At 41.0% G+C, this 8,050-nt stretch overlaps 1 long non-coding RNA gene across 4 annotated transcripts; it reads right to left on the bottom strand.

Annotated features, from left to right (window-relative positions):
* Window positions 1-1,578: 1,578 nt before the first annotated feature.
* Window positions 1,579-7,832, bottom strand: LOC310684872. Of its 4 annotated transcripts, XR_014514909.1 has the most exons (5): window positions 7,512-7,832; window positions 6,037-6,138; window positions 5,249-5,337; window positions 2,449-2,580; window positions 1,579-2,008 (listed from the first exon to the last, which is right to left on the bottom strand). It is a non-coding gene; the product is annotated as an uncharacterized lncRNA (long non-coding RNA). The 4 variants fall into 4 exon arrangements; XR_014514910.1 differs by lacking the exon at window positions 7,512-7,832 and having other exon boundaries at window positions 6,037-6,169; XR_014514911.1 differs by lacking the exons at window positions 5,249-5,337; window positions 6,037-6,138; window positions 7,512-7,832 and adding an exon at window positions 4,188-4,533.
* Window positions 7,833-8,050: the final 218 nt, after the last annotated feature.

Below are 8,050 nucleotides of genomic sequence, written 5' to 3'. Positions count from 1 at the left end.
AAGACCATTATTATTTCAAGATTTTGAGATTACTAGTTGATGTATCGAGTCTTTTCTTTTCTTTTGTGGTGATGGATATTTGTTTTCTTTTTCTGTTTGATGGGTAAAAATGAATAAAAACAATAATAAAGTAATAATAATCTTCTATGTCTTTTAGCAATATGTGTTTCTTGTAAACAAATTAAATCTAAATATTGTTTCATCAAAATATGTGCAATTTTATTCTTTTAACTGTACTATTCAATCGATTTACATTCCAACTTAATATTATCATACTGAGAGCTGGACCATAAAGAAGGCTGATCGCTGAAGAATTGATGCTTTTGAATTAAGGTGCTGGAGAATACTCTTGAGAGTCCCATGGACTGCAAGAAGATCAAACCTATCCATTCTTAAATCATGAAGCAGAAACTCCAATACTTTGGCCACCTCATGAGAAGAAAAGACCCCCTGGAAAAGACCCTGATGTTGGGAAAGATGGAGGGCACAAGGAGAAGGGGACAACAAAGGACAAGAGGTTGGACAGTGTTCTCGAAGCTACCAGCATGAGTTTGACCAAACTGCGGGAGGCAGTGGAAGACAGGAGTGCCTGGCGTGCTCTGGCCCATGGGGCCACAAAGAGTCGGACATGACTAAACGACTAAACAACAACAACACCAGGCATATTGATTGTGTTTTGAAGTCTTGCCTTGTCTTTTTTACCTTTCTTTTTCTTCCTATTTTTATCTTCCTCCTCCTCCTGTCTACACTGCCATCAGATTGCTCTGGGTCCTGTCCTCCTACTGCACCCTCCAAAGCGGGGCCTGTTCCTCCCAAGTCTTTATAATATTTCCTCCAAAAAATTTCAGCCTCCTTTGCATCCCTGATTCTATGTTTTTTCTCTTTATAAGTAAAAGAGATACCTTCTTGGTACTCCCAGCGGTACCTACTGTCAATTCTTCTGAGAGTATCTGCAAGATCCTAGTTTTCTGGGCTTCTTGTAAAATTCAGGGATTTCTGCACTTAAAATACAGCAGTTTTGTGTGTTTCCTATAATGACTTTTGTACTTGAGCAGGAGAAAATGCTCAAGCAGTGGATAGCTATTGTAGGAGAGCACTGTTGTGCTCATGCCTTGTTTTCTCGGCTTCTCATGAGTAAATTGTTAGGCACTCTGACACCAGAATGCTGAACTAGAGGGGTCTTGGGTGTGATCCAGCAGGGATCCTCTTATGCTCCTGACTCCCCCCCCTCTCTCCTAGTTGCCTAGTGCTGTGTGACAAATCTCCCAAAAAGCATCTACAAATGCCTACTGTTGGCTGCATTTTAGAGCTTTCATTAATGTTTCCCTCTTGATAAATTGGAAGGGAAGTTGTTGTTGTTGTTTTTGTTTTTTGTGTGTGTTTGAACTTCTTGTGGTATTTTTAAAATATTGTAAGCCACTCAGAAATTTCTATGAATATGGATTGGTATTTACCAGTACCTTTCTTAAAGCAATGCAATAACTAATAATTACCTATTTGCTCCTTCTAAAAGCAATTCCCTTTGCCACCAATTTTGCCAAATACTCTTAATTTGATGAATAAAGGCACAGCACACAGTTTTCATTTGCAACACCAATTTATTTTAAGGGGAATTTAATACCTGTAACATGTTATCATGAAAAAGAGTCCCAAAGCTAGACATTACTACTTCAGATTCTCTATCGCCTAAACCCATTTACCCACCACTATAAGCCAAATAGAGGACTCAGGAGTCCTTTGAATGGCAGTCGCTCAATATTCCCACCACCAGGAAAGCAACCTCCACTTCCACAGCTGCAAGAAACAGTGGGGTCAAAAAGAAAGAAGATGTAGTTCCCCTCTAACTACCCCTCAATGTTGAGCTGCTCTCCGGAACGCACACTTTCACAGCATCTTGCTTTAGTTATAGTGCCTGAAATGGCATAAATATGCATTGACATTTTGGCCATTTCACAAAAAGATGGAGTTGCACAGGCTCTGACAACCTCATTGGGAACTTCACTGTCATCTAGTAAAGAAAAAGAGAAACAGTCACATGAGTGTCTGGATAATAAAGGATGTGTGTGTAGAAGAGAGAGAACAGAAGCATTTTAATTTTTCTGAACTGCATTGCATAAGTATAGAAAGCATCACAGAATTACATCATGAGGTGAATATGAAACAGATGTTGATTTTTTTTCTTATGCAACAGGGGCCCAATCTGTATCAATATTGTTTTGCAGATCAGGATTCCATGGCTGCTTCTTTTAAAAGGCTAGTAAAAACACTCCTTTAAAAGATAGTTTTACATGCAATTTTAGCTCTGTTATGTTTACAGGAAGAAGAAAACTTGTCTCCACCAATACAAACATACTCCATTTTTTTGTCAGGAGGTCAAAAACAGAGAGAAACAGCTAACCCCCCACCCTGTCTCTTCTCTCCCACTCATTGGATGGCAATGCTACTTACCATGAACAAGAACAAACTCAAGGCACCGAGTCTCATCTCCATAACACCTGATGGGCTTTGGAAGCTCAGAAACTACTGGGCCAGAAGGACCAAGGATTGGACATGTCAGACCATTTAACCGACGAACTGGCTCTGCAAAAAGCACCACTAAAGTCAACATATTCCAGCTGAGAATGATTCCTAGGCCTCAGTGCTCTAGTCCTGTAAAAGTGTTGCAGCATCTTTACTGCATTCTGTTTCCAGAATTAGTGATGTGATGATGTAGATCTAGCCATCATCCCTAATAAGAGAGAGAGGTGCTGGCAGGTGGGTTATCAAAAGGGAGCACTTATAGTTGCTGTTATGCAAAGAAATGCCAGAGAGACTCCACCCACTCTGTTACTAAATTTGTATTGTGTTTCATAGATGGACCTGAGATGAATAGGCAAGTAGGAGTATTTTTAAGGGGGCCAGCTATGGACTTCATTCTTGGCTTGTCACTTAGACTAATTTGCAACTGCTATTTTTTGTGTGCATTTCATATTATGTACCATGTTCCATCATGGATTATGTATTCTTACTGTGAAAGAATAATTTATGCATATAATATTGTTAACATATGTTATTTACTTTGTTGCTAGGTTACATACTGTTTGTGATTAAGGCTAATATAAAGTTCTGAATCAATAAATGACGGAATGAAGCAAGCCTAGATGTTTCTATATGAAATAATATCTTAATACTAAAACAGTGGTGTGTGTGTGGGTGTATACTGTATATATGAGAAAATGAGAAACTAAACTTAACTAAAATTCACCTTCGAACAAAACAACACTATAGTGTAATAAAGCAATAAAATGTCAAAAAACAAAAACATATCAGCACATCTTGAAGTATATTTCAATTCAAGGACCCCTCCCGTTTTCAGTGATCCTCTTGCCAAGGCATCTCCCAACTCACAAAATAATATGCACCACAATCAAATTCTGCTGCTCATCTTCACAAATATTAAGTATCTGCTTCCTATTCCATATTACTCATCCCATTCTACTCCACAATTGCAAACAACACATCATCCACCCACTCACTCCACAATCTCTCACTCAATCACCAAAAAATGATTGCCAGTCATTCCTTCCACTCAGCAGAATGTACTGCAGAAACCACGGAGATAAAGAAACTGTTCACTCACTGAGCCATCTAAAATAACAATACAAATAGCCACAGATGTTCCTGGCAGCAATCTGGCTCCCTCCCATGTTGCTGTTTCCCACTCCAGACTCTCACCTGAGGATAGTTGGAGCTATGCAGATCTGGTCCCTGGTACGTCTTCCTCCCACCAAGGAATATCCTCAAACAATTCAACCCGTGTAAGATGCAAATAAAGAGAGGGCACTCTCATCAAAGTCCCAACTCTCATTCACTCTGCAGTGTGCCTTTTGTAGTTCTCTAACTGGAAGGCCTCCAGCAGCAACAGCTGCTTTTACTTACTACTTCTGCAGTTCTGCTCAAGCAAGATGACTTCTAAGTCCAACAAGGCTTTCCGGGAGCAAAGACATGCGGTCTCATATCTCTCCCCCCATCCCTCTATTTACGCATTTGAGACACAGATGGTGATGCTGATTCTAAGCATTTCCCATAAAAACTAGGGAAATGAATCTTGGACTGGAACAGTATTGTTTGTCTAAGGGCAACAAGGAAGAAAGCGGAAACCTCCATGCTATTTATGCTCTGAGATATATGCAGATATATGCACTTACCTGTAATGCTTTTCTCGTTGCAATAATGCCTTTGACAGCAATTTGTGAGACTCCTCATGTATTGACCTTGTTCTGTAGTGAAGCTGTAATTTGAGGGGCAATTTTTCACACATCCAATTACTTTTGTGGTGTTTGCAGAGCCAGCTGTGAGAGAAAACAGGCAGCAAAGGCTAGATCAGCAATAAATCCGTTCCTCTGTGTACTCAAATTTATATAATGCTTCTAGGTGATTTAAGAGAAGAGCCTGGCAAGCACTAAATTTAGCAAGCTTATCTTTAAAGTAGTTTCTTCAAGAATCACTTTATAAATATGGCATAAATTCTTCTGCAAAACCATGTGACTATACCAGAATAGTTACTTTTAAAAAAATGTGCTTTAATGGGACAAGATTCCAATGCCCATGGACTTGTTCTTCTGCACACACAAAATGGCACCCATATCCAGGTAGCTGATCCAGTGGCCTGACTCAAGAAGCTGCTTTTTACTATGTACTACATTTCTGAGAGACAGGAGAATAAGCCGGTTTCCCCACTCTCTTGATCTCACTTCTTTCTGGCTATGTCACAATAAGAACCATTTTTGTATGCAGCCTTCTATGGGGAAATGGAGTCATGATTCTGTTTAATTTTCCAATAGGAAAAATATTTCTGTGGCTTCAGTTGCTGTTGGCAACAGCTCCTTGGAGACAGGTTCTGAAAGGAGAGAGTTGGGAAATGGTTTTGAGTTTGGTAGTCCTGCGTGATTTTAATATGCATGCTGGGCCATCTCAGTGGCTACTCCTGGACTCCTGAAGTCCCTCCCTAGAGAAGAGAGATTTAGCCCATCCTTGCTGTGCTTTTGCCAGCAGCTGAAGACATTCTTGTCCGGACAGGATTTGGGGGAATGGTTATTTTAATGAAAGGGCTGAGACCATGCTGTTTTTACTGTAATTATTGGTACATTTTAAACAGATTTTTATACAGTTTTTATTCTACTGATATTTTATTCTGGGGAAAAGTTTATTAAACTCAGGTTTAATCAGACAGAAAAGCTTCATACTCACTGAAATTGGTTTTAGTCACCTGTGCAAAGCAACTGCCTCCTGTGATATTACATGCTGTAACTGGAGAATGAATTGATCTTGCTTTAGCACAAAATAGTTTTCCCACTGCTGAGAATAAAGAAAAAGAAATGTTCAATGCCACATACATGAGTTCTTCCATCTTGGAGAAATGGAATCTCTATTTTCAGTTGTATAAAATCTTATTGGTCTCAGGATCTATGTATAGTGGTGCATTGGAAGCTGTATGCACACTGACACACAGCTTCCCTCTATCTCTGCAAAATGAACACTCATGGCAGGCTTAGTCTTGCCTAGACAGTATGTGCCTGTTGTCAGTTCTATCTATATGGTAAGTGCATGACACATAAAATGGAGCCATCGGTCAGACAACTTTTTCTCCCATTGCAATGTAGGCTCCATAGCCGCACACTTACGAAAAGCTTCATCATAGGCCTTGCCATGTCCCTACCCCTGGTCAACTCTATAAATTAAAACTAATATTTCCAAAGAACAGGGCTGACTGGCTACTGGTGGATGCTAATGGATGAAGGGAGGACATCTCAGTTATCTCTGCAGACCACGTGATTGGTCACATTCACCCCCCAACATCCATACCTGATTAAAGTCTGCCCACCAAGGTGGCCAACAAGATTCCAGATCGCCCTATATAAGAGGGGTTCCTGAGGAAGCCTCAGCCACCACGGGAGGGGACAAAGGCAATTGGGCCAAACACCAACCGTGACAACCCCATTGGCAATTGGTGGTGCCCCCTTGCCCAATCCCTTAGCAGGGAAGAAAATGCCTCACCTGTAGCAGTATCAGCAGCCATGACCGACTCCTGTGTGACTTCCACAGCTGGCCCTTCCTCTGAAGCAAAACCGGTACCTGCCTCCAAGGCATCCAGACATGCTAAAATTAAATCAACAACACCCTGGTTAGGCTTTTCTATTCCTGCTGCTGCCAGCTGCGGGGCACTTCCCACTGCTGTTGCCAACATGGAAGCTGCAGCTGTGACAGATGTTGATTTCTGCCTTTCCAAGGCCTCATGGCACATCAATATAGCCCTCCAGTCTGGCTCTTCCTCCTCCTCAGAGGGGGTTGTCAGGTTTGGCTGTGCCTGCTTCTTCTGGGGTGCAGGAGCTTTTTGTTGGCCTTATGGCCCCCTCTACCCTTGCTTTTACCTGGAGCCATGCTCAGAAAATTCACCCTTCTCCCAATAAGAATCCTCAAGTTGGAGAAGAATTTGCAGATTCCCCTCTGCCTCAGTCACTATGAGACAGAAGCACACTTGCAAAATGAACTCTTAAGAGCCAACCACTAATCGTCTCTTAACATGGGCTTCCTGGTTGAGTGGGGAGTTTTGAATCTGATCTTTCTCTACTCCTGGGCTTAGAACATAAACCACTATACGAAACTACTTACCAATAAATATCAAAACTGTTGCCTAGCCACAGCAGAAATGGGCAAGGAGGTCGTGAAGAAACCCCTTTCAACCAACTCTATACCACTCCTCAAGCCCAGGCTTCAGAACAACAGGGGTGATATTCCAACCCCCAGCCCTGCTAACTACCTAAATCCCCCAGTCTGTACTAAAATGAATTTTTTGCCAGTATTTGCTAGCCTCTAGAATCTAAGAGTTGCTGACCTAGCTCATCACATTTTGCCAGAAAGTTTACAACTCCTAAGATCTTTCACCAAAGGATTCCTGGATGCCGACTTCACTATTAAAATATGATATCCATAAAGGCATCCTTTAAAGGAGATGTGAAACTGTCTTCTCACTATAGGCCCTAAGCTCTGCAGGCACATTCTGATCACCCTCAAAAATATAAAACTGTTTAATTTGTGCTAATGATAATTTGTACTTTTATTTAGCTAAGTTTTTTATAATGTTATGATGGACCACACATCTTAGAATCCAATGGAAGGTGTTTCCTAAGTACTTGAAAGTTTTTACTTTTTTGATTTCTCGATCACCAATGCACCATTTAAAGGAATGAAGTCTGAATGAACCAGAAGCAGGGGGTGATGTCTATATGTGAAAACATACCCAAAGCCAACCTCATAAAACAGAAAAAACATTCTGTCAGACCCTCTTCCATGTGTTTCTGATCTCCTCCTGCCCTCCAAAATTTAGAGTCCATTTTCCCATGGTGCCAATATTTTGAGCTTCCTTTAACCCTCATAAATATCAGTTTGCATTGCCCATCCTACTGCACTTCCCCTCACAGATTTGCAAAAAATAATAATAATAAAATTCAAGATTTCAGCTTCCAACTCACCTAGAGAAAGGATGGCCAAGAGGAGACAAGTACTCAGGAAAATTTTCATAATGCTGGAGAGATCAAAAGAGGAGAAGCACTCAGAAGAAACAAGTAGCTAACTGATGGAGGAAGAGGCTGACTTGGAGGGATTTATAGGCCAAGAAGAAGGTTGACGTGGAAAGAACTGATCTAGTGAGGGGGTGGGAAATGATGAAGGCAAAGATTGCATGCCTTCCCAGACAGCCTGTAATTTTATCATGGTTGTTTGAAACAACAGATGAGCTCCATGAAAGTTAACAAATTGCCCTTCCAATCTATCCCCTCCTCAGTTGCACCACAATGCCCCTCAGTTGCACCACAATGCCCATGGTGCCAAGATGCTGTTGATCAGGTACAAAGCTGGTACATCACATTCACATATATTTTTCTTTCCAGTGATCTTCTAATGCTGGAAGCTGTTTACACTCCGATATGTAGCCAATTCTACATTTAGTTTCCAGAGCTTAATTACGAAAGAGCATTCTATCCTGAATCTTCCAACATTCAATTAAGTTCCA

The sequence above is a fragment of the Podarcis tiliguerta genome (genome assembly GCF_965153285.1).
Source record: "Podarcis tiliguerta genome assembly, chromosome: 8".
Classification (NCBI taxonomy): Eukaryota; Metazoa; Chordata; class Lepidosauria; order Squamata; family Lacertidae; genus Podarcis; species Podarcis tiliguerta.
The sequence above is the reverse complement of the archived record's forward strand: the minus strand, read 5'-3'. Positions and strand labels throughout refer to the sequence as shown.